The sequence below is a fragment of the Syngnathus floridae genome, chromosome 5 (assembly GCF_059516105.1).
Source record: "Syngnathus floridae isolate MCC-2025c chromosome 5, RoL_Sflo_1.0, whole genome shotgun sequence".
NCBI classification, from domain to species: Eukaryota; Metazoa; Chordata; class Actinopteri; order Syngnathiformes; family Syngnathidae; genus Syngnathus; species Syngnathus floridae.
In genome coordinates, this window is record NC_142417.1 from 17595615 (window position 1) to 17620233 (window position 24619).

Below are 24619 nucleotides of genomic sequence, written 5' to 3' on the forward strand. Positions count from 1 at the left end.
GTCAACGCGGCACTCCCTAGCTGCCAGGAGCACTTTTTACTGTGCGCACCCAACCAGAGTGACGGGAGGAGCACATTTCAGAAAACGTACTCAGCTCGTCGAGAAAATGCGATTTAAGCAATAAAATTAAAAATGCACGTAAACCCTAAACCAAACGTTGCAGGTGGTTATTTCTTCATGCGCAGTGGTCAACGCGGCACTCTCTAGCTGCCAAGAGCACTTTTTACTGTGCGGACCCAACCATAGTGACGGGAGGAGCACATTTCAGAAAACGTGCTCAGCTCGTCGAGAAAATGCGATTTAAGCAATAAAATTAAAAATGCACCTAAAACCTAAACCTAACGTTGCAGGTGCTTATTTCTTCATGTGCAGTGGTGAACGCGGCACTCCCTAGCTGCCAAGAGCACTTTTTACTATGCGCACCCAACCAGAGCGACGGGAGGAGCACATTTCAGAAAACGTGCTCAGCTCGTCGAGAGAATGCGATTTAAGCAATAATATAAAAAATGCAGCTAAAACCTAAACCAAACGTTGCAGGTGCTTATTTTTTCATGCGCAGTGGTCAACGCGGAACTCCCTAGCTGCCAGGAGCTCTTTTTACTGTGCGCACCCAACCAGAGCGACGGGAGGAGCACATTTCAGAGAACGTGCTCAGCTCGTCGAGAAAATGCGATTTAAGCAATAAAATTTAAAATGCACCTAAAACCTAAACCAAACGTTGCAGATGCTTATTTCTTTGTGCGCAGTGGTCAACGCGGCACTCTTTAGCTGCCAGGAGCTCTTTTTACTATGCGCACCCAACCAGAGCGACGGGAGGAGCACATTTCAGAAAACGTGCTCAGCTCGTCGAGAAAATGCGATTTAAGCAATAAAATAAAAAATGCACCTAAAACCTAAACCAAACGTTGCAGGTGCTTATTTCTTCGTGCGCAGTGCTCAACGCGGCACTCCCGAGCTGCCAGGAGCTCTTTTTACTGTGTGCACCCAACCAGAGCGACGGGAGGAGCACATTTCAGAAAACGTGCTCAGCTCGTCGAGAAAATGCGATTTAAGCAATAAAATTAAAAATGCACCTAAAACCTAAACCAAACGTTGCAGGTGCTTATTTCTTCGTGCGCAGTGGTCAACGCGGCACTCCCTAGCTTCCAGGAGCTCTTTTTACTGTGCGCATCCAACCAGAGCGACGGGAGGAGCACATTTCAGAAAACGTGCTCAGCTCGTCGAGAAAATGCGATTTAAGCAATAAGATTAAAAATGCACCTAAAACCTAAACCAAACGTTGCAGGTGCTTATTTCTTCATGCGCAGTGGTCAACGCGGCACTCTCTAGCTGCCAGGAGCACTTTTTACTACGCGCACCCAACCAGAGCGACGGGAGGAGCACATTTCAGAAAACGTGCTCAGCTCGTCGAGAAAATTCGATTTAAGCAATAAGATTAAAAATGCACCTAAAACCTAAACCAAACGTTGCAGGTGCTTATTTCTTCATGCGCAGTGGTCAACGCGGCACTCTCTAGCTGCCAAGAGCACTTTTTACTATGCGCACCCAACCAGAGTGACGGGAGGAGCACATTTCAGAAAACGTGCTCAGCTCGTCGAGAAAATGCGATTTAAGCAATAAAATTAAAAATGCACCTAAACCCTAAACCAAACGTTGCAGGTGCTTATTTCTTCATGCGCAGTGGTCAACGCGGCACTCTCTAGCTGCCAAGTGCACTTTTTACTGTGCGCACCCAACCAGAGTGACGGGAGGAGCACATTTCAGAAAACGTGCTCAGCTCGTCGAGAAAATGCGATTTAAGCAATAAGATTAAAAATGCACCTAAAACCTAAACCAAACGTTGCAGGTGCTTATTTCTTCATGCGCAGTTGTCAACGCGGCACTCTCTAGCTGCCAGGAGCACTTTTTACTACGCGCACCCAACCAGAGCGACGGGAGGAGCACATTTCAGAAAACGTGCTCAGCTCGTCGAGAGAATGCGATTTAAGCAATAAAATAAAAAATGCACCTAAAACCTAAACCAAACGTTGCAGGTGCTTATTTCTTCGTACGCAGTGGTCAACGCGGCACTCCCTAGCTGCCAGGAGCTCTTTTTACTGTGCGCACCCAACCAGAGCGACGGGAGGAGCACATTTCAGAAAACGTGCTCAGCTCGTCGAGAAAATGCGATTTAAGCAATAAAATTAAAAATGCACCTAAAACCTAAACCAAACGTTGCAGGTGCTTATTTCTTCATGCGCAGTGGTCAACGCGGCACTCTCTAGCTGCCAGGAGCACTTTTTACTACGCGCACCCAACCAGAGCGACGGGAGGAGCACATTTCAGAAAACGTGCTCAGCTCGTCGAGAGAATGCGATTTAAGCAATAAAATAAAAAATGCACCTAAAACCTAAACCAAACGTTGCAGGTGCTTATTTCTTCGTGCGCAGTGCTCAACGCGGCACTCCCGAGCTGCCAGGAGCTCTTTTTACTGTGTGCACCCAACCAGAGCGACGGGAGGAGCACATTTCAGAAAACGTGCTCAGCTCGTCGAGAGAATGCGATTTAAGCAATAAAATAAAAAATGCACCTAAAACCTAAACCAAACGTTGCAGGTGCTTATTTCTTCGTGCGCAGTGGTCAACGCGGCACTCCCTAGCTACCAGGAGCTCTTTTTACTGTGCGCATACAACCAGAGCGACGGGAGGAGCACATTTCAGAAAACGTGCTCAGCTCGTCGAGAAAATGCGATTTAAACAATAAAATTAAAAATGCACCTAAAACCTAAACCAAACGTTGCAGGTGCTTATTTCTTCGTGCGCAGTGGTCAACGCGGCACTCCCTAGCTGCCAGGAGCACTTTTTACTGTGCGCACCCAACCAGAGTGACGGAAGAAGCACATTTCAGAAAACGTACTCAGCTCGTCGAGAAAATGCGATTTAAGCAATAAAATTAAAAATGCACCTAAACCCTAAACCAAACGTTGCAGGTGGTTATTTCTTCATGCGCAGTGGTCAACGCGGCACTCTCTAGCTGTCAAGAGCACTTTTTACTGTGCGCACCCAACCAGAGTGACGGGAGGAGCACATTTCAGAAAACGTGCTCAGCTCGTCGAGAAAATGCGATTTAAGCAATAAAATTAAAAATGCACCTAAAACCTAAACCAAACGTTGCAGGTGCTTATTTCTTCATGTGCAGTGGTCAACGCGGCACTCCCTAGCTGCCAAGAGCACTTTTTACTATGCACACCCAACCAGAGCGACGGGAGGAGCACATTTCAGAAAACGTGCTCAGCTCGTCGAGAGAATGCGATTTAAGCAATAATATAAAAAATGCACCTAAAACCTAAACCAAACGTTGCAGGTGCTTATTTTTTCATGCGCAGTGGTCAACGTTGCACTCTCTAGCTGCCAGGAGCACTTTTTACTATGCGCGCCCAACCAGAGCGACGGGAGGAGCACATTTCAGAAAACGTGCTCAGCTCGTCGAGAAAATGCGATTTAAGCAATAAAATTAAAAATGCACCTAAAACCTAAACCAAACGTTGCAGGTGCTTATTTCTTCATGTGCAGTGGTCAACGCGGCACTCCCGAGCTGCCAAGAGCACTTTTTACTGTGCGCACCCAACCAGAGCGACGGGAGGAGCACATTTCAGAAAACGTGCTCAGCTCGTCGAGAGAATGCGATTTAAGCAATAAAATTAAAAATGCACCTAAAACCTAAACCAAACGTTGCAGGTGCTTATTTCTTCGTGCGCAGTGGTCAACGCGGAACTCCCTAGCTGCCAGGAGCTCTTTTTACTGTGCGCACCCAACCAGAGCGACGGGAGGAGCACATTTCAGAAAACGTGCTCAGCTCGTCGAGAAAATGCGATTTAAGCAATAAAATTAAAAATGCAGCTAAAACCTAAACCAAACGTTGCAGGTGCTTATTTCTTCGTGCGTAGTGTTCAACGCGGCACTCCCTAGCTGCCAGGAGCACTTTTTACTGTGCGCACCCAACCAGAGTGACGGGAGGAGCACATTTCAGAAAACGTGCTCAGCTCGTCGAGAAAATGCGATTTAAGCAATAAAATTAAAAATGTACCTAAAACCTAAACCAAACGTTGCAGGTGCTTATTTCTTCATGCGCAGTGGTCAACGCGGCACTCTCTAGCTGCCAAGAGCACTTTTTACTGTGCGCACCCAACCAGAGTGACGGGAGGAGCACATTTCAGAAAACGTGTTCAGCTCGTCGAGAAAATGCGATTTAAGCAATAAGATTAAAAATGCACCTAAAACCTAAATCAAACGTTGCAGGTGCTTATTTCTTCATGCGCAGTGGTCAACGCGGCACTCTCTAGCTGCCAGGAGCACTTTTTACTGTGCGCACCCAACCAGAGTGACGGGAGGAGCACATTTCAGAAAACGTGCTCAGCTCGTCGAGAAAATGCGATTTAAGCAATAAAATTAAAAATGCACCTAAAACCTAAACCAAACGTTGCAGGTGCTTATTTCTTCATGCGCAGTGGTCAACGCGGCACTCTCTAGCTGCCAAGAGCACTTTTTACTGTGCGCACCCAACCAGAGTGACGGGAGGAGCACATTTCAGAAAACGTGCTCAGCTCGTCGAGAAAATGCGATTTAAGCAATAAAATTAAAAATGCACCTAAAACCTAAACCAAACGTTGCAGGTGCTTATTTCTTCATGCGCAGTGGTCAACGCGGCACTCTCTAGCTGCCAGGAGCACTTTTTACTACGCGCACCCAACCAGAGCGACGGGAGGAGCACATTTCAGAAAACGTGCTCAGCTCGTCGAGAGAATGCGATTTAAGCAATAAAATAAAAAATGCACCTAAAACCTAAACCAAACGTTGCAGGTGCTTATTTCTTCGTGCGCAGTGGTCAACGCGGCACTCCCTAGCTGCCAGGAGCTCTTTTTACTGTGTGCACCCAACCAGAGCGACGGGAGGAGCACATTTCAGAAAACGTGCTCAGCTCGTCGAGAGAATGCGATTTAAGCAATAAAATAAAAAATGCACCTAAAACCTAAACCAAACGTTGCAGGTGCTTATTTCTTCATGTGCAGTGGTCAACGCGGCACTCCCTAGCTGCCAAAAGCACTTTTTACTGTGCGCACCCAACCAGAGTGACGGGAGGAGCACATTTCAGAAAACGTGCTCAGCTCGTCGAGAAAATGCGATTTAAGCAATAAAATTAAAAATGCACCTAAAACCTAAACCAAACGTTGCAGGTGCTTATTTCTTCATGTGCAGTGGTCAACGCGAAACTCTCTAGCTGCCAGGAGCACTTTTTACTATGCGCGCACAACCAGAGCGACGGGAGGAGCACATTTCAGAAAACGTGCTCAGCTCGTCGAGAAAATGCGATTTAAGCAATAAAATTAAAAATGCACCCAAAACCTAAACCAAACGTTGCAGGTGGTTATTTCTTCAAGCGCAGTGGTCAACGCGGCACTCTCTAGCTGCCAAGAGCACTTTTTACTATGCGCACCCAACCAGAGCGACGGGAGGAGCACATTTCAGAAAACGTGTTCAGCTCGTCGAGAGAATGCGATTTAAGCAATAAAATTAAAAATGCACCTAAAACCTAAACCAAACGTTGCAGGTGCTTATTTCTTCGTGCGCAGTGGTCAACGCGGCACTCCCTAGCTGCCAGGAGCTCTTTTTACTGTGCGCACCCAACCAGAGCGACGGGAGGAGCACATTTCAGAAAACGTGCTCAGCTTGTCGAGAAAATGCGATTTAAGCAATAAAATTAAAAATGCACCTAAAACCTAAACCAAACGTTGCAGGTGCTTATTTCTTCGTGCGCAGTGCTCAACGCGGCACTCCCTAGCTGCCAGGAGCACTTTTTACTATGCGCGCCCAACCAGAGCGACGGGAGGAGCACATTTCAGAAAACGTGCTCAGCTCGTCGAGAAAATGCGATTTAAGCAATAAAATTAAAAATGCACCTAAAACCTAAACCAAACGTTGCAGGTGCTTATTTCTTCATGTGCAGTGGTCAACGCGGCACTCCCTAGCTGCCAAAAGCACTTTTTACTGTGCGCACCCAACCAGAGTGACGGGAGGAGCACATTTCAGAAAACGTGCTCAGCTCGTCGAGAAAATGCGATTTAAGCAATAAAATTAAAAATGCACCTAAAACCTAAACCAAACGTTGCAGGTGCTTATTTCTTCATGTGCAGTGGTCAACGCGAAACTCTCTAGCTGCCAGGAGCACTTTTTACTATGCGCGCACAACCAGAGCGACGGGAGGAGCACATTTCAGAAAACGTGCTCAGCTCGTCGAGAAAATGCGATTTAAGCAATAAAATTTAAAATGCACCTAAAACCTAAACCAAACGTTGCAGGTGCTTATTTCTTTGTGCACAGTGGTCAACGCGGCACTTTTTAGCTGCCAAGAGCACTTTTTACTATGCGCACCCAACCAGAGTGACGGGAGGAGCACATTTCAGAAAACGTGCTCAGCTCGTCGAGAAAATGCGATTTAAGCAATAAAATTAAAAATGCAACTAAAACCTAAACCAAAAGTTGCAGGTGGTTATTTCTTCATGCGCAGTGGTCAACGCGGCACTCTCTAGCTGCCAAGAGCACTTTTTTTACTGTGCGCACCCAACCAGAGTGACGGGAGGAGCACATTTCAGAAGACGTGCTCAGCTCGTCGAGAAAATGCGATTTAAGCAATAAAATTAAAAATGCACCTAAAACCTAAACCAAACGTTGCAGGTGCTTATTTCTTCATGTGCAGTGGTCAACGCGGCACTCCCTAGCTGCCAAGAGCACTTTTTACTATGCGCACCCAACCAGAGTGACGGGAGGAGCACATTTCAGAAAACGTGCTCAGCTCGTCGAGAAAACGCGATTTAAGCAATAAGATTAAAAATGCACCTAAAACCTAAATCAAACGTTGCAGGTGCTTATTTCTTCATGCGCAGTGGTCAACGCGGCACTCTCTAGCTGCCAGGAGCACTTTTTACTGTGCGCACCCAACCAGAGTGACGGGAGGAGCACATTTCAGAAAACGTGCTCAGCTCGTCGAGAAAATGCGATTAAAGCAATAAAATTAAAAATGCACCTAAAACCTAAACCAAACGTTGCAGGTGCTTATTTCTTCATGCGCAGTGGTCAACGCGGCACTCCCGAGCTGCCAAGAGCACTTTTTACTGTGCGCACCCAACCAGAGCGACGGGAGGAGCACATTTCAGAAAACGTGCTCAGCTCGTCGAGAGAATGCGATTTAAGCAATAAAATTAAAAATGCACCTAAAACCTAAACCAAACGTTGCAGGTGCTTATTTCTTCGTGCGCAGTGGTCAACGCGGAACTCCCTAGCTGCCAGGAGCTCTTTTTACTGTGCGCACCCAACCAGAGCGACGGGAGGAGCACATTTCAGAAAACGTGCTCAGCTCGTCGAGAAAATGCGATTTAAGCAATAAAATTAAAAATGCAGCTAAAACCTAAACCAAACGTTGCAGGTGCTTATTTCTTCGTGCGTAGTGCTCAACGCGGCACTCCCTAGCTGCCAGGAGCTCTTTTTACTGTGCGCACCCAACCAGAGTGACGGGAGGAGCACATTTCAGAAAACTTGCTCAGCTCGTCGAGAAAATGCGATTTAAGCAATAAAATTAAAAATGCACCTAAAACCTAAACCAAACGTTGCAGGTGCTTATTTCTTCATGCGCAGTGGTCAACGCGGCACTCTCTAGCTGCCAAGAGCACTTTTTACTGTGCGCACCCAACCAGAGCGACGGGAGGAGCACATTTCAGAAAACGTGCTCAGCTCGTCGAGAGAATGCGATTTAAGTAATAAAATTAAAAATGCACCTAAAACCTAAACCAAACGTTGCAGGTGCTTATTTCTTCATGCGCAGTGGTCAACGCGGCACTCTCTAGCTGCCAGGAGCACTTTTTACTGTGCGCACCCAACCAGAGTGACGGGAGGAGCACATTTCAGAAAACGTGCTCAGCTCGTCGAGAAAATGCGATTTAAGCAATAAAATTAAAAATGCACCTAAAACCTAAACCAAACGTTGCAGGTGCTTATTTCTTCATGCGCAGTGGTCAACGCGGCACTCTCTAGCTGCCAAGAGCACTTTTTACTGTGCGCACCCAACCAGAGTGACGGGAGGAGCACATTTCAGAAAACGTGCTCAGCTCGTCGAGAAAATGCGATTTAAGCAATAAGATTAAAAATGCACCTAAAACCTTAACCAAACGTTGCAGGTGCTTATTTCTTCATGCGCAGTGGTCAACGCGGCACTCTCTAGCTGCCAGGAGCACTTTTTACTACGCGCACCCAACCAGAGCGACGGGAGGAGCACATTTCAGAAAACGTGCTCAGCTCGTCGAGAGAATGTGATTTAAGCAATAAAATAAAAAATGCACCTAAAACCTAAACCAAACGTTGCAGGTGCTTATTTCTTCGTGCGCAGTGGTCAACGCGGCACTCCCTAGCTGCCAGGAGCTCTTTTTACTGTGCGCACCCAACCAGAGCGACGGGAGGAGCACATTTCAGAAAACGTGCTCAGCTCGTCGAGAAAATGCGATTTAAGCAATAAAATTAAAAATGCACCTAAAACCTAAACCAAACGTTGCAGGTGCTTATTTCTTCATGCGCAGTGGTCAACGCGGCACTCTCTAGCTGCCAAGAGCACTTTTTACTGTGCGCGCCCAACCAGAGTGACGGGAGGAGCACATTTCAGAAAACGTGCTCAGCTCGTCGAGAAAATGCGATTTAAGCAATAAGATTAAAAATGCACCTAAAACCTAAACCAAACGTTGCAGGTGCTTATTTCTTCATGCGCAGTGGTCAACGCGGCACTCTCTAGCTGACAGGAGCACTTTTTACTGTGTGCACCCAACCAGAGTGACGGGAGGAGCACATTTCAGAAAACGTGCTCAGCTCGTCGAGAGAATGCGATTTAAGCAATAAAATTAAAAATGCACCTAAAACCTAAACCAAACGTTGCAGGTGCTTATTTCTTCATGCGCAGTGGTCAACGCGGCACTCTCTAGCTGCCAAGAGCACTTTTTACTGTGCGCACCCAACCAGAGTGACGGGAGGAGCACATTTCAGAAAACGTGCTCAGCTCGTCGAGAAAATGCGATTTAAGCAATAAGATTAAAAATGCACCTAAAACCTAAACCGAACGTTGCAGGTGCTTATTTCTTCATGCGCAGTGGTCAACGCGGCACTCTCTAGCTGCCAGGAGCACTTTTTACTACGCGCACCCAACCAGAGCGACGGGAGGAGCACATTTCAGAAAACGTGCTCAGCTCGTCGAGAGAATGTGATTTAAGCAATAAAATAAAAAATGCACCTAAAACCTAAACCAAACGTTGCAGGTGCTTATTTCTTCGTGCGCAGTGGTCAACGCGGCACTCCCTAGCTGCCAGGAGCTCTTTTTACTGTGCGCACCCAACCAGAGCGACGGGAGGAGCACATTTCAGAAAACGTGCTCAGCTCGTCGAGAAAATGCGATTTAAGCAATAAAATTAAAAATGCACCTAAAACCTAAACCAAACGTTGCAGGTGCTTATTTCTTCATGCGCGGTGGTCAACGCGGCACTCTCTAGCTGCCAAGAGCACTTTTTTACTGTGCGCGCCCAACCAGAGTGACGGGAGGAGCACATTTCAGAAAACGTGCTCAGCTCGTCGAGAAAATGCGATTTAAGCAATAAGATTAAAAATGCACCTAAAACCTAAACCAAACGTTGCAGGTGCTTATTTCTTCATGCGCAGTGGTCAACGCGGCACTCTCTAGCTGACAGGAGCACTTTTTACTGTGTGCACCCAACCAGAGTGACGGGAGGAGCACATTTCAGAAAACGTGCTCAGCTCGTCGAGAAAATGCGATTTAAGCAATAAAATTAAAAATGCACCTAAAACCTAAACCAAACGTTGCAGGTGCTTATTTCTTCATGCGCAGTGGTCAACGCGGCACTCTCTAGCTGCCAAGAGCACTTTTTACTGTGCGCACCCAACCAGAGTGACGGGAGGAGCACATTTCAGAAAACGTGCTCAGCTCGTCGAGAAAGTGCGATTTAAGCAATAAGATTAAAAATGCACCTAAAACCTAAACCGAACGTTGCAGGTGCTTATTTCTTCATGCGCAGTGGTCAACGCGGCACTCTCTAGCTGCCAGGAGCACTTTTTACTACGCGCACCCAACCAGAGCGACGGGAGGAGCACATTTCAGAAAACGTGCTCAGCTCGTCGAGAGAATGTGATTTAAGCAATAAAATAAAAAATGCACCTAAAACCTAAACCAAACGTTGCAGGTGCTTATTTCTTCGTGCGCAGTGGTCAACGCGGCACTCCCGAGCTGCCAAGAGCACTTTTTACTGTGCGCACCCAACCAGAGCGACGGGAGGAGCACATTTCAGAAAACGTACTCAGCTCGTCGAGAGAATGCGATTTAAGCAATAAAATTAAAAATGCACCTAAAACCTAAACCAAACGTTGCAGGTGCTTATTTCTTCGTGCGCAGTGGTCAACGCGGAACTCCCTAGCTGCCAGGAGCTCTTTTTACTGTGCGCACCCAACCAGAGCGACGGGAGGAGCACATTTCAGAAAACGTGCTCAGCTCGTCGAGAGAATGCGATTTAAGCAATAAAATTAAAAATGCAGCTAAAACCTAAACCAAACGTTGCAGGTGCTTATTTCTTCGTGCGCAGTGCTCAACGCGGCACTCTCTAGCTGCCAGGAGCACTTTTTACTACGCGCACCCAACCAGAGTGACGGGAGGAGCACATTTCAGAAAACGTGCTCAGCTCGTCGAGAAAATGCGATTTAAGCAATAAAATTAAAAATGCTCCTAAAACCTAAACCAAACGTTGCAGGTACTTATTTCTTCATGCGCAGTGGTCAACGCGGCACTCTCTAGCTGCCAGGAGCACTTTTTACTACGCGCACCCAACCAGAGCGACGGGAGGAGCACATTTCAGAAAACGTGTTCAGCTCGTCGAGAGAATGCGATTCAAGCAATAAAATTAAAAATGCACCTAAAACCTAAACCAAACGTTGCAGGTGCTTATTTCTTCGTGCGCAGTGGTCAACGCGGCATTCCCTAGCTGCCAGGAGCTCTTTTTACTGTGCGCACCCAACCAGAGCGACGGGAGGAGCACATTTCAGAAAACGTGCTCAGCTTGTCGAGAAAATGCGATTTAAGCAATAAAATTAAAAATGCACCTAAAACCTAAACCAAACGTTGCAGGTGCTTATTTCTTCGTGCGCAGTGCTCAACGCGGCACTCCCTAGCTGCCAGGAGCACTTTTTACTATGCGCGCCCAACCAGAGCGACGGGAGGAGCACATTTCAGAAAACGTGCTCAGCTCGTCGAGAAAATGCGATTTAAGCAATAAGATTAAAAATGCACCTAAAACCTAAACCAAACGTTGCAGGTGCTTATTTCTTCATGCGCAGTGGTCAACGCGGCACTCCCGAGCTGCCAAGAGCACTTTTTACTGTGCGCACCCAACCAGAGCGACGGGAGGAGCACATTTCAGAAAACGTGCTCAGCTCGTCGAGAGAATGCGATTTAAGCAATAAAATTAAAAATGCACCTAAAACCTAAACCAAACGTTGCAGGTGCTTATTTCTTCGTGCGCAGTGGTCAACGCGGAACTCCCTAGCTGCCAGGAGCTCTTTTTACTGTGCGCACCCAACCAGAGCGACGGGAGGAGCACATTTCAGAAAACGTGCTCAGCTCGTCGAGAAAATGCGATTTAAGCAATAAAATTAAAAATGCAGCTAAAACCTAAACCAAACGTTGCAGGTGCTTATTTCTTCGTGCGTAGTGCTCAACGCGAAACTCCCTAGCTGCCAGGAGCACTTTTTACTGTGCGCACCCAACCAGAGTGACGGGAGGAGCACATTTCAGAAAACGTGCTCAGCTCGTCGAGAAAATGCGATTTAAGCAATAAAATTAAAAATGCACCTAAAACCTAAACCGAACGTTGCAGGTGCTTATTTCTTCATGCGCAGTGGTCAACGCGGCACTCTCTAGCTGCCAAGAGCACTTTTTACTGTGCGCACCCAACCAGAGTGACGGGAGGAGCACATTTCAGAAAACGTGCTCAGCTCGTCGAGAAAATGCGATTTAAGCAATAAGATTAAAAATGCACCTAAAACCTAAACCAAACGTTGCAGGTGCTTATTTCTTCATGCGAAGTGGTCAACGCGGCACTCTCTAGCTGCCAGGAGCACTTTTTACTACGCGCACCCAACCAGAGCGACGGGAGGAGCACATTTCAGAAAACGTGCTCAGCTCGTCGAGAGAATGCGATTTAAGCAATAAAATTAAAAATGCTCCTAAAACCTAAACCAAAAGTTGCAGGTGCTTATTTCTTCGTGCGCAGTGGTCAACGCGGCACTCCCTAGCTGCCAGGAGCTCTTTTTACTGTGCGCACCCAACCAGAGCGACGGGAGGAGCACATTTCAGAAAACGTGCTCAGCTCGTCGAGAAAATGCGATTTAAGCAATAAAATTAAAAATGCACCTAAAACCTAAACCAAACGTTGCAGGTGCTTATTTCTTCATGTGCAGTGGTCAACGCGGCACTCCCTAGCTGCCAAGAGCACTTTTTACTATGCGCACCCAACCAGAGTGACGGGAGGAGCACATTTCAGAAAACGTGCTCAGCTCGTCGAGAAAACGCGATTTAAGCAATAAGATTAAAAATGCACCTAAAACCTAAATCAAACGTTGCAGGTGCTTATTTCTTCATGCGCAGTGGTCAACGCGGCACTCTCTAGCTGCCAGGAGCACTTTTTACTGTGCGCACCCAACCAAAGTGACGGGAGGAGCACATTTCAGAAAACGTGCTCAGCTCGTCGAGAAAATGCGATTAAAGCAATAAAATTAAAAATGCACCTAAAACCTAAACCAAACGTTGCAGGTGCTTATTTCTTCATGCGCAGTGGTCAACGCGGCACTCCCGAGCTGCCAAGAGCACTTTTTACTGTGCGCACCCAACCAGAGCGACGGGAGGAGCACATTTCAGAAAACGTGCTCAGCTCGTCGAGAGAATGCGATTTAAGCAATAAAATTAAAAATGCACCTAAAACCTAAACCAAACGTTGCAGGTGCTTATTTCTTCGTGCGCAGTGGTCAACGCGGAACTCCCTAGCTGCCAGGAGCTCTTTTTACTGTGCGCACCCAACCAGAGCGACGGGAGGAGCACATTTCAGAAAACGTGCTCAGCTCGTCGAGAAAATGCGATTTAAGCAATAAAATTAAAAATGCAGCTAAAACCTAAACCAAACGTTGCAGGTGCTTATTTCTTCGTGCGTAGTGCTCAACGCGGCACTCCCTAGCTGCCAGGAGCTCTTTTTACTGTGCGCACCCAACCAGAGTGACGGGAGGAGCACATTTCAGAAAACTTGCTCAGCTCGTCGAGAAAATGCGATTTAAGCAATAAAATTAAAAATGCACCTAAAACCTAAACCAAACGTTGCAGGTGCTTATTTCTTCATGCGCAGTGGTCAACGCGGCACTCTCTAGCTGCCAAGAGCACTTTTTACAGTGCGCACCCAACCAGAGCGACGGGAGGAGCACATTTCAGAAAACGTGCTCAGCTCGTCGAGAGAATGCGATTTAAGTAATAAAATTAAAAATGCACCTAAAACCTAAACCAAACGTTGCAGGTGCTTATTTCTTCATGCGCAGTGGTCAACGCGGCACTCTCTAGCTGCCAGGAGCACTTTTTACTGTGCGCACCCAACCAGAGTGACGGGAGGAGCACATTTCAGAAAACGTGCTCAGCTCGTCGAGAAAATGCGATTTAAGCAATAAAATTAAAAATGCACCTAAAACCTAAACCAAACGTTGCAGGTGCTTATTTCTTCATGCGCAGTGGTCAACGCGGCACTCTCTAGCTGCCAAGAGCACTTTTTACTGTGCGCACCCAACCAGAGTGACGGGAGGAGCACATTTCAGAAAACGTGCTCAGCTCGTCGAGAAAATGCGATTTAAGCAATAAGATTAAAAATGCACCTAAAACCTTAACCAAACGTTGCAGGTGCTTATTTCTTCATGTGCAGTGGTCAACGCGGCACTCTCTAGCTGCCAGGAGCACTTTTCACTACGCGCACCCAACCAGAGCGACGGGAGGAGCACATTTCAGAAAACGTGCTCAGCTCGTCGAGAGAATGCGATTTAAGCAATAAAATTAAAAATGCACCTAAAACCTAAACCAAACGTCTCAGGTGCTTATTTCTTCGTGCGCAGTGGTCAACGCGGCACTCCCTAGGTGCCAGGAGCTCTTTTTATTGTGCGCACCCAACCAGAGCGACGGGAGGAGCACATTTCAGAAAACGTGCTCAGCTTGTCGAGAAAATGCGATTTAAGCAATAAAATTAAAAATGAACCTAAAACCTAAACCAAACGTTGCAGGTGCTTATTTCTTCATGCGCAGTGGTCAACGCGGCACTCTCTAGCTGCCAGGAGCACTTTTCACTACGCGCACCCAACCAGAGCGACGGGAGGAGCACATTTCAGAAAACGTGCTCAGCTCGTCGAGAGAATGCGATTTAAGCAATAAAATTAAAAATGCACCTAAAACCTAAACCAAACGTCTCAGGTGCTTATTTCTTCGTGCGCAGTGGTCAACGCGGCACTCCCTAGGTGCCAGGAGCTCTTTTTATTGTGCGCACCCAACCAGAGCGACGGGAGGAGCACATTTCAGAAAACGTGCTCAGCTTGTCGAGAAAATGCGATTTAAGCAATAAAATTAAAAATGAACCTAAAACCTAAACCAAACGTTGCAGGTTCTTATTTCTTCTTGCGCAGTGGTCAACGCGGCACTCTCTAGCTGCCAGGAGCACTTTTTACTATGCGCACCCAACCAGAGCGACGGGAGGAGGACATTTCAGAAAACGTGCTCAGCTCGTCGAGAAAATGCGATTTAAGCAATAAAATTAAAAATGCACCTAAAACCTAAACCAAACGTTGCAGGTGCTTATTTCTTCATGCGCAGTGGTCAACGCAGCACTCCCGAGCTGCCAAGAGCACTTTTTACTGTGCGCACCCAACCAGAGCGACGGGAGGAGCACATTTCAAAAAACGTGCTCAGCTCGTCGAGAGAATGCGATTTAAGCAATAAAATTAAAAATGCACCTAAAACCTAAACCAAACGTTGCACGTAATTATTTCTTCGTGCGCAGTGGTCAACGCGGAACTCCCTAGCTGCCAGGAGCTCTTTTTACTGTGCGCACCCAACCAGAGCGACGGAAGGAGCACATTTCAGAAAACGTGCTCAGCTCGTCGAGAAAATGCGATTTAAGCAATAAAATTAAAAATGCAGCTAAAACCTAAACCAAACGTTGCAGGTGCTTATTTCTTCGTGCGCAGTGCTCAACGCGGCACTCCCTAGCTGCCAGGAGCACTTTTTACTGTGCGCACCCAACCAGAGTGACGGGAGGAGCACATTTCAGAAAACGTGCTCAGCTCGTCGAGAAAATGCGATTTAAGCAATAAGATTAAAAATGCACCCAAAACCTAAACCAAACGTTGCAAGTGGTTATTTCTTCAAGCGCAGTGGTCAACGCGGCACTCCCTAGCTGCCAGGAGCTCTTTTTACTGTGCGCACCCAACCAGAGCGACGGGAGGAGCACATTTCAGAAAACGTGCTCAGCTCGTCGAGAAAATGCGATTTAAGCAATAAAATTAAAAATGCACCTAAAACCTAAACCAAACGTTGCAGGTGCTTATTTCTTCATGCGCAGTGGTCAACGCGGCACTCTCTAGCTGCCAGGAGCACTTTTTACTACGCGCACCCAACCAGAGCGACGGGAGGAGCACATTTCAGAAAACGTGCTCAGCTCGTCGAGAGAATGCGATTTAAGCAATAAAATTAAAAATGCACCTAAAACCTAAACCAAACGTTGCAGGTGCTTATTTCTTCGTGCGCAGTGGTCAACGCGGAACTCCCTAGCTGCCAGGAGCTCTTTTTACTGTGCGCACCCAACCAGAGCGACGGGAGGAGCACATTTCAGAAAACGTGCTCAGCTCGTCGAGAAAATGCGATTTAAGCAATAAAATTAAAAATGCTCCTAAAACCTAAACCAAACGTTGCAGGTGCTTATTTCTTCATGCGCAGTGGTCAACGCGGCACTCTCTAGCTGCCAGGAGCACTTTTTACTACGCGCACCCAACCAGAGCGACGGGAGGAGCACATTTCAGAAAACGTGTTCAGCTCGTCGAGAGAATGCGATTTAAGCAATAAAATTAAAAATGCACCTAAAACCTAAACCAAACGTTGCAGGTGCTTATTTCTTCGTGCGCAGTGGTCAACGCGGCACTCCCTAGCTGCCAGGAGCTCTTTTTACTGTGCGCACCCAACCAGAGCGACGGGAGGAGCACATTTCAGAAAACGTGCTCAGCTTGTCGAGAAAATGCGATTTAAGCAATAAAATTAAAAATGCACCTAAAACCTAAACCAAACGTTGCAGGTGCTTATTTCTTCGTGCGCAGTGCTCAACGCGGCACTCCCTAGCTGCCAGGAGCACTTTTTACTATGCGCGCCCAACCAGAGCGACGGGAGGAGCACATTTCAGAAAACGTGCTCAGCTCGTCGAGAAAATGCGATTTAAGCAATAAAATTAAAAATGCACCTAAAACCTAAACCAAACGTTGCAGGTGCTTATTTCTTCATGTGCAGTGGTCAACGCGGCACTCCCTAGCTGCCAAGAGCACTTTTTACTGTGCGCACCCAACCAGAGTGACGGGAGGAGCACATTTCAGAAAACGTGCTCAGCTCGTCGAGAAAATGCGATTTAAGCAATAAAATTAAAAATGCACCTAAAACCTAAACCAAACGTTGCAGGTGCTTATTTCTTCATGTGCAGTGGTCAACGCGGCACTCTCTAGCTGCCAGGAGCACTTTTTACTATGCGCGCACAACCAGAGCGACGGGAGGAGCACATTTCAGAAAACGTGCTCAGCTCGTCGAGAAAATGCGATTTAAGCAATAAAATTTAAAATGCACCTAAAACCTAAACCAAACGTTGCAGGTGCTTATTTCTTTGTGCGCAGTGGTCAACGCGGCACTTTTTAGCTGCCAAGAGCACTTTTTACTATGCGCACCCAACCAGAGTGACGGGAGGAGCACATTTCAGAAAACGTGCTCAGCTCGTCGAGAAAATGCGATTTAAGCAATAAAATTAAAAATGCACCTAAAACCTAAACCAAACGTTGCAGGTGGTTATTTCTTCATGCGCAGTGGTCAACGCGGCACTCTCTAGCTGCCAAGAGCACTTTTTTTACTGTGCGCACCCAACCAGAGTGACGGGAGGAGCACATTTCAGAAAACGTGCTCAGCTCGTCGAGAAAATGCGATTTAAGCAATAAAATTAAAAATGCACCTAAAACCTAAACCAAACGTTGCAGGTGCTTTTTTCTTCATGTGCAGTGGTCAACGCGGCACTCCCTAGCTGCCAAGAGCACTTTTCACTATGCACACCCAACCAGAGTGACGGGAGGAGCACATTTCAGAAAACGTGCTAAGCTCGTCGAGAAAACGCGATTTAAGCAATAAGATTAAAAATGCACCTAAAACCTAAACCAAACGTTGCAGGTGCTTATTTCTTCATGCGCAGTGGTCAACGCGGCACTCTCTAGCTGCCAAGAGCACTTTTTACTGTGCGCACCCAACCAGAGCGACGGGAGGAGCACATTTCAGAAAACGTGCTCAGCTCGTCGAGAGAATGCGATTTAAGCAATAAAATTAAAAATGCACCTAAAACCTAAACCAAACGTTGCAGGTGCTTATTTCTTCGTGCGCAGTGGTCAACGCGGAACTCCCTAGCTGCCAGGAGCTCTTTTTACAGTGCGCACCCAACCAGAGCGACGGGAGGAGCACATTTCAGAAAACGTGCTCAGCTCGTCGAGAAAATGCGATTTAAGCAATAAAATTAAAAATGCAGCTAAAACCTAAACCAAACGTTGCAGGTGCTTATTTCTTCGTGCGTAGTGCTCAACGCGGCACTCCCTAGCTGCCAGGAGCACTTTTTACTGTGCGCACCCAACCAGAGTGACGGGAGGAGCATATTTCAGAAAACGTGCTCAGCTCGTCGAGAAAATGCGATTTAAGCAATAAAATTAAAAATGCACCTAAAACCTAAACCAAACGTTGCAGGTGCTTATTTCTTCATGCGCAGTGGTCAACGCGGCACTCTCTAGCTGACAAGAGCACTTTTTACTGTGCGCACCTAACCAGAGTGACGGGAGGAGCACATTTCAGAAAACGTGCTCAGCTCGTCGAGAAAATGCGATTTAAGCAATAAGATTAAAAGTGCACCTAAAACCTAAACCAAACGTTGCAGGTGCTTATTTCTTCATGCGCAGTGGTCAACGCGGCACTCTCTAGCTGCCAGGGGCACTTTTTACTACGCGCACCCAACCAGAGCGATGGTAGGAGCACATTTCAGAAAACGTGCTCAGCTCGTCGAGAGAATGCGATTTAAGCAATAAAATAAAAAATGCACCTAAAACCTAAACCAAACGTTGCAGGTGCTTATTTCTTCATGCGCAGTGGTCAACGCGGCACTCTCTAGCTGCCAAGAGCACTTTTTACTGTGCGCACCCAACCAGAGTGACGGGAGGAGCACATTTCAGAAAACGTGCTCAGCTCGTCGAGAAAATGCGATTTAAGCAATAAGATTAAAAATGCACCTAAAACCTAAACCGAACGTTGCAGGTGCTTATTTCTTCATGCGCAGTGGTCAACGCGGCACTCTCTAGCTGCCAGGAGCACTTTTTACTACGCGCACCCAACCAGAGCGACGGGAGGAGCACATTTCAGAAAACGTGCTCAGCTCGTCGAGAGAATGTGATTTAAGCAATAAAATAAAAAATGCACCTAAAACCTAAACCAAACGTTGCAGGTGCTTATTTCTTCGTGCGCAGTGGTCAACGCGGCACTCCCTAGCTGCCAGGAGCTCTTTTTACTGTGCGCACCCAACCAGAGCGACGGGAGGAGCACATTTCAGAAAACGTGCTCAGCTCGTCGAGAAAATGCGATTTAAGCAATAAAATTAAAAATGCACCTAAAACCTAAACCAAACGTTGCAGGTGCTTATTTCTTCATGCGCAGTGGTCAACGCGGCACTCTCTAGCTGCCAAAAGCACTTTTTACTGTGCGCACCCAACCAGAGTGACGGGAGGAGCACATTTCAGAAAACGTGCTCAGCTCGTCGAGAAAATGCGATTTAAGCAATAAAATTTAAAATGCACCTAAAACCTAAACCAAACGTTGCAGGTGCTTATTTCTTTGTGCGCAGTGGTCAACGCGGCACTTTTTAGCTGCCAAGAGCACTTTTTACTATGCGCACCCAACCAGAGTGACGGGAGGAGCACATTTCAGAAAACGTGCTCAGCTCGTCGAGAAAATGCGATTTAAGCAATAAAATTAAAAATGCACCTAAAACCTAAACCAAACGTTGCAGGTGGTTATTTCTTCATGCGCAGTGGTCAACGCGGCACTCTCTAGCTGCCAAGAGCACTTTTTTTACTGTGCGCACCCAACCAGAGTGACGGGAGGAGCACATTTCAGAAAACGTGCTCAGCTCGTCGAGAAAATGCGATTTAAGCAATAAAATTAAAAATGCACCTAAAACCTAAACCAAACGTTGCAGGTGCTTTTTTCTTCATGTGCAGTGGTCAACGCGGCACTCCCTAGCTGCCAAGAGCACTTTTCACTATGCACACCCAACCAGAGTGACGGGAGGAGCACATTTCAGAAAACGTGCTAAGCTCGTCGAGAAAACGCGATTTAAGCAATAAGATTAAAAATGCACCTAAAACCTAAACCAAACGTTGCAGGTGCTTATTTCTTCATGCGCAGTGGTCAACGCGGCACTCTCTAGCTGCCAAGAGCACTTTTTACTGTGCGCACCCAACCAGAGCGACGGGAGGAGCACATTTCAGAAAACGTGCTCAGCTCGTCGAGAGAATGCGATTTAAGCAATAAAATTAAAAATGCACCTAAAACCTAAACCAAACGTTGCAGGTGCTTATTTCTTCGTGCGCAGTGGTCAACGCGGAACTCCCTAGCTGCCAGGAGCTCTTTTTACAGTGCGCACCCAACCAGAGCGACGGGAGGAGCACATTTCAGAAAACGTGCTCAGCTCGTCGAGAAAATGCGATTTAAGCAATAAAATTAAAAATGCAGCTAAAACCTAAACCAAACGTTGCAGGTGCTTATTTCTTCGTGCGTAGTGCTCAACGCGGCACTCCCTAGCTGCCAGGAGCACTTTTTACTGTGCGCACCCAACCAGAGTGACGGGAGGAGCATATTTCAGAAAACGTGCTCAGCTCGTCGAGAAAATGCGATTTAAGCAATAAAATTAAAAATGCACCTAAAACCTAAACCAAACGTTGCAGGTGCTTATTTCTTCATGCGCAGTGGTCAACGCGGCACTCTCTAGCTGACAAGAGCACTTTTTACTGTGCGCACCTAACCAGAGTGACGGGAGGAGCACATTTCAGAAAACGTGCTCAGCTCGTCGAGAAAATGCGATTTAAGCAATAAGATTAAAAGTGCACCTAAAACCTAAACCAAACGTTGCAGGTGCTTATTTCTTCATGCGCAGTGGTCAACGCGGCACTCTCTAGCTGCCAGGGGCACTTTTTACTACGCGCACCCAACCAGAGCGATGGTAGGAGCACATTTCAGAAAACGTGCTCAGCTCGTCGAGAGAATGCGATTTAAGCAATAAAATAAAAAATGCACCTAAAACCTAAACCAAACGTTGCAGGTGCTTATTTCTTCATGCGCAGTGGTCAACGCGGCACTCTCTAGCTGCCAAGAGCACTTTTTACTGTGCGCACCCAACCAGAGTGACGGGAGGAGCACATTTCAGAAAACGTGCTCAGCTCGTCGAGAAAATGCGATTTAAGCAATAAGATTAAAAATGCACCTAAAACCTAAACCGAACGTTGCAGGTGCTTATTTCTTCATGCGCAGTGGTCAACGCGGCACTCTCTAGCTGCCAGGAGCACTTTTTACTACGCGCACCCAACCAGAGCGACGGGAGGAGCACATTTCAGAAAACGTGCTCAGCTCGTCGAGAGAATGTGATTTAAGCAATAAAATAAAAAATGCACCTAAAACCTAAACCAAACGTTGCAGGTGCTTATTTCTTCGTGCGCAGTGGTCAACGCGGCACTCCCTAGCTGCCAGGAGCTCTTTTTACTGTGCGCACCCAACCAGAGCGACGGGAGGAGCACATTTCAGAAAACGTGCTCAGCTCGTCGAGAAAATGCGATTTAAGCAATAAAATTAAAAATGCACCTAAAACCTAAACCAAACGTTGCAGGTGCTTATTTCTTCATGCGCAGTGGTCAACGCGGCACTCTCTAGCTGCCAAAAGCACTTTTTACTGTGCGCACCCAACCAGAGTGACGGGAGGAGCACATTTCAGAAAACGTGCTCAGCTCGTCGAGAAAATGCGATTTAAGCAATAAAATTAAAAATGCACCCAAAACCTAAACCAAACGTTGCAGGTGGTCATTTCTTCAAGCGCAGTGGTCAACGCGGCACTCTCTAGCTGCCAAGAGCACTTTTTACTATGCGCACCCAACCAGAGTGACGGGAGGAGCACATTTCAGAAAACGTGCTCAGCTCGTCGAGAAAATGCGATTTAAGCAATAAAATTAAAAATGCTCCTAAAACCTAAACCAAACGTTGCAGGTGCTAATTTTTTCATGCGCAGTGGTCAACGCGGCACTCTCTAGCTGCCAGGAGCACTTTTTACTACGCGCACCCAACCAGAGCGACGGGAGGAGCACATTTCAGAAAACGTGCTCAGCTCGTCGAGAGAATGCGATTCAAGCAATAAAATTAAAAATGCAGCTAAAACCTAAACCAAACGTTGCAGGTGCTTATTTCTTCGTGCGCAGTGCTCAACGCGGCACTCCCTAGCTGCCAGGAGCACTTTTTACTGTGCGCACCCAACCAGAGTGACGGGAGGAGCACATTTCAGAAAACGTGCTCAGCTCGTCGAGAAAATGCGATTTAAGCAATAAAATTAAAAATGCACCTAAAACCTAAACCAAACGTTGCAGGTGGTTATTTCTTCAAGCGCAGTGGTCAACGCGGCACTCTCTAGCTGCCAAGAGCACTTTTTACTATGCGCACCCAACCAGAGTGACGGGAGGAGCACATTTCAGAAAACGTGCTCAGCTCGTCGAGAGAATGCGATTTAAGCAATAAAATTAAAAATGCACCAAAAACCTAAACCAAACGTTGCAGGTGCTTATTTCTTCGTGCGCAGTGGTCAACGCGGCACTCCCTAGCTGCCAGGAGCTCTTTTTACTGTGCGCACCCAACCAGAGCGACGGGAGGAGCACATTTCAGAAAACGTGCTCAGCTCGTCGAGAAAATGCGATTTAAGCAATAAAATTAAAAATGCACCTAAAACCTAAACCAAACGTTGCAGGTGCTTATTTCTTCGTGCGCAGTGGTCAACGCGGCACTCCCTAGCTGCCAGGAGCTCTTTTTACTGTGCGCACCCAACCAGAGCGACGGGAGGAGCACATTTCAGAAAACGTGCTCAGCTCGTCGAGAAAATGCGATTTAAGCAATAAGATTAAAAATGCACCTAAAACCTAAACCAAACGTTGCAGGTGCTTATTTCTTCATGCGCAGTGGTCAACGCGGCACTCTCTAGCTGCCAGGAGCACTTTTTACTACGCGCACCCAACCAGAGCGACGGGAGGAGCACATTTCAGAAAACGTGCTCAGCTCGTCGAGAGAATGCGATTTAAGCAATAAAATTAAAAATGCACCTAAAACCTAAACCAAACGTCTCAGGTGCTTATTTCTTCGTGCGCAGTGGTCAACGCGGCACTCCCTAGGTGCCAGGAGCTCTTTTTATTGTGCGCACCCAACCAGAGCGACGGGAGGAGCACATTTCAGAAAACGTGCTCAGCTTGTCGAGAAAATGCGATTTAAGCAATAAAATTAAAAATGAACCTAAAACCTAAACCAAACGTTGCAGGTTCTTATTTCTTCTTGCGCAGTGGTCAACGCGGCACTCTCTAGCTGCCAGGAGCACTTTTTACTATGCGCACCCAACCAGAGCGACGGGAGGAGGACATTTCAGAAAACGTGCTCAGCTCGTCGAGAAAATGCGATTTAAGCAATAAAATTAAAAATGCACCTAAAACCTAAACCAAACGTTGCAGGTGCTTATTTCTTCATGCGCAGTGGTCAACGCAGCACTCCCGAGCTGCCAAGAGCACTTTTTACTGTGCGCACCCAACCAGAGCGACGGGAGGAGCACATTTCAGAAAACGTGCTCAGCTCGTCGAGAGAATGCGATTTAAGCAATAAAATTAAAAATGCACCTAAAACCTAAACCAAACGTTGCAGGTGCTTATTTCTTCGTGCGCAGTGGTCAACGCGGAACTCCCTAGCTGCCAGGAGCTCTTTTTACTGTGCGCACCCAACCAGAGCGACGGAAGGAGCACATTTCAGAAAACGTGCTCAGCTCGTCGAGAAAATGCGATTTAAGCAATAAAATTAAAAATGCAGCTAAAACCTAAACCAAACGTTGCAGGTGCTTATTTCTTCGTGCGCAGTGCTCAACGCGGCACTCCCTAGCTGCCAGGAGCACTTTTTACTGTGCGCACCCAACCAGAGTGACGGGAGGAGCACATTTCAGAAAACGTGCTCAGCTCGTCGAGAAAATGCGATTTAAGCAATAAGATTAAAAATGCACCCAAAACCTAAACCAAACGTTGCAAGTGGTTATTTCTTCAAGCGCAGTGGTCAACGCGGCACTCCCTAGCTGCCAGGAGCTCTTTTTACTGTGCGCACCCAACCAGAGCGACGGGAGGAGCACATTTCAGAAAACGTGCTCAGCTCGTCGAGAAAATGCGATTTAAGCAATAAAATTAAAAATGCACCTAAAACCTAAACCAAACGTTGCAGGTGCTTATTTCTTCATGCGCAGTGGTCAACGCGGCACTCTCTAGCTGCCAGGAGCACTTTTTACTACGCGCACCCAACCAGAGCGACGGGAGGAGCACATTTCAGAAAACGTGCTCAGCTCGTCGAGAAAATGCGATTTAAGCAATAAAATTAAAAATGCACCTAAAACCTAAACCAAACGTTGCAGGTGCTTATTTCTTCGTGCGCAGTGCTCAACGCGGCACTCCCTAGCTGCCAGGAGCTCTTTTTACTGTGCGCACCCAACCAGAGCGACGGGAGGAGCACATTTCAGAAAACGTGCTCAGCTCGTCGAGACAATGCGATTTAAGCAATAAAATTAAAAATGCACCTAAAACCTAAACCAAACGTTGCAGGTGCTCATTTCTTCGTGCGCAGTGCTCAACGCGGCACTCCCTAGCTGCCAGGAGCACTTTTTACTATGCGCGCACAACCAGAGCGACGGGAGGAGCACATTTCAGAAAACGTGCTCAGCTCGTCGAGAAAATGCGATTTAAGCAATAAAATTTAAAATGCACCTAAAACCTAAACCAAACGTTGCAGGTGCTTATTTCTTCGTGCGCAGTGCTCAACGCGGCACTCCCTAGCTGCCAGGAGCACTTTTTACTGTGCGCACCCAACCAGAGCGACGGGAGGAGCACATTTCAGAAAACGTGCTCAGCTTGTCGAGAAAATGCGATTT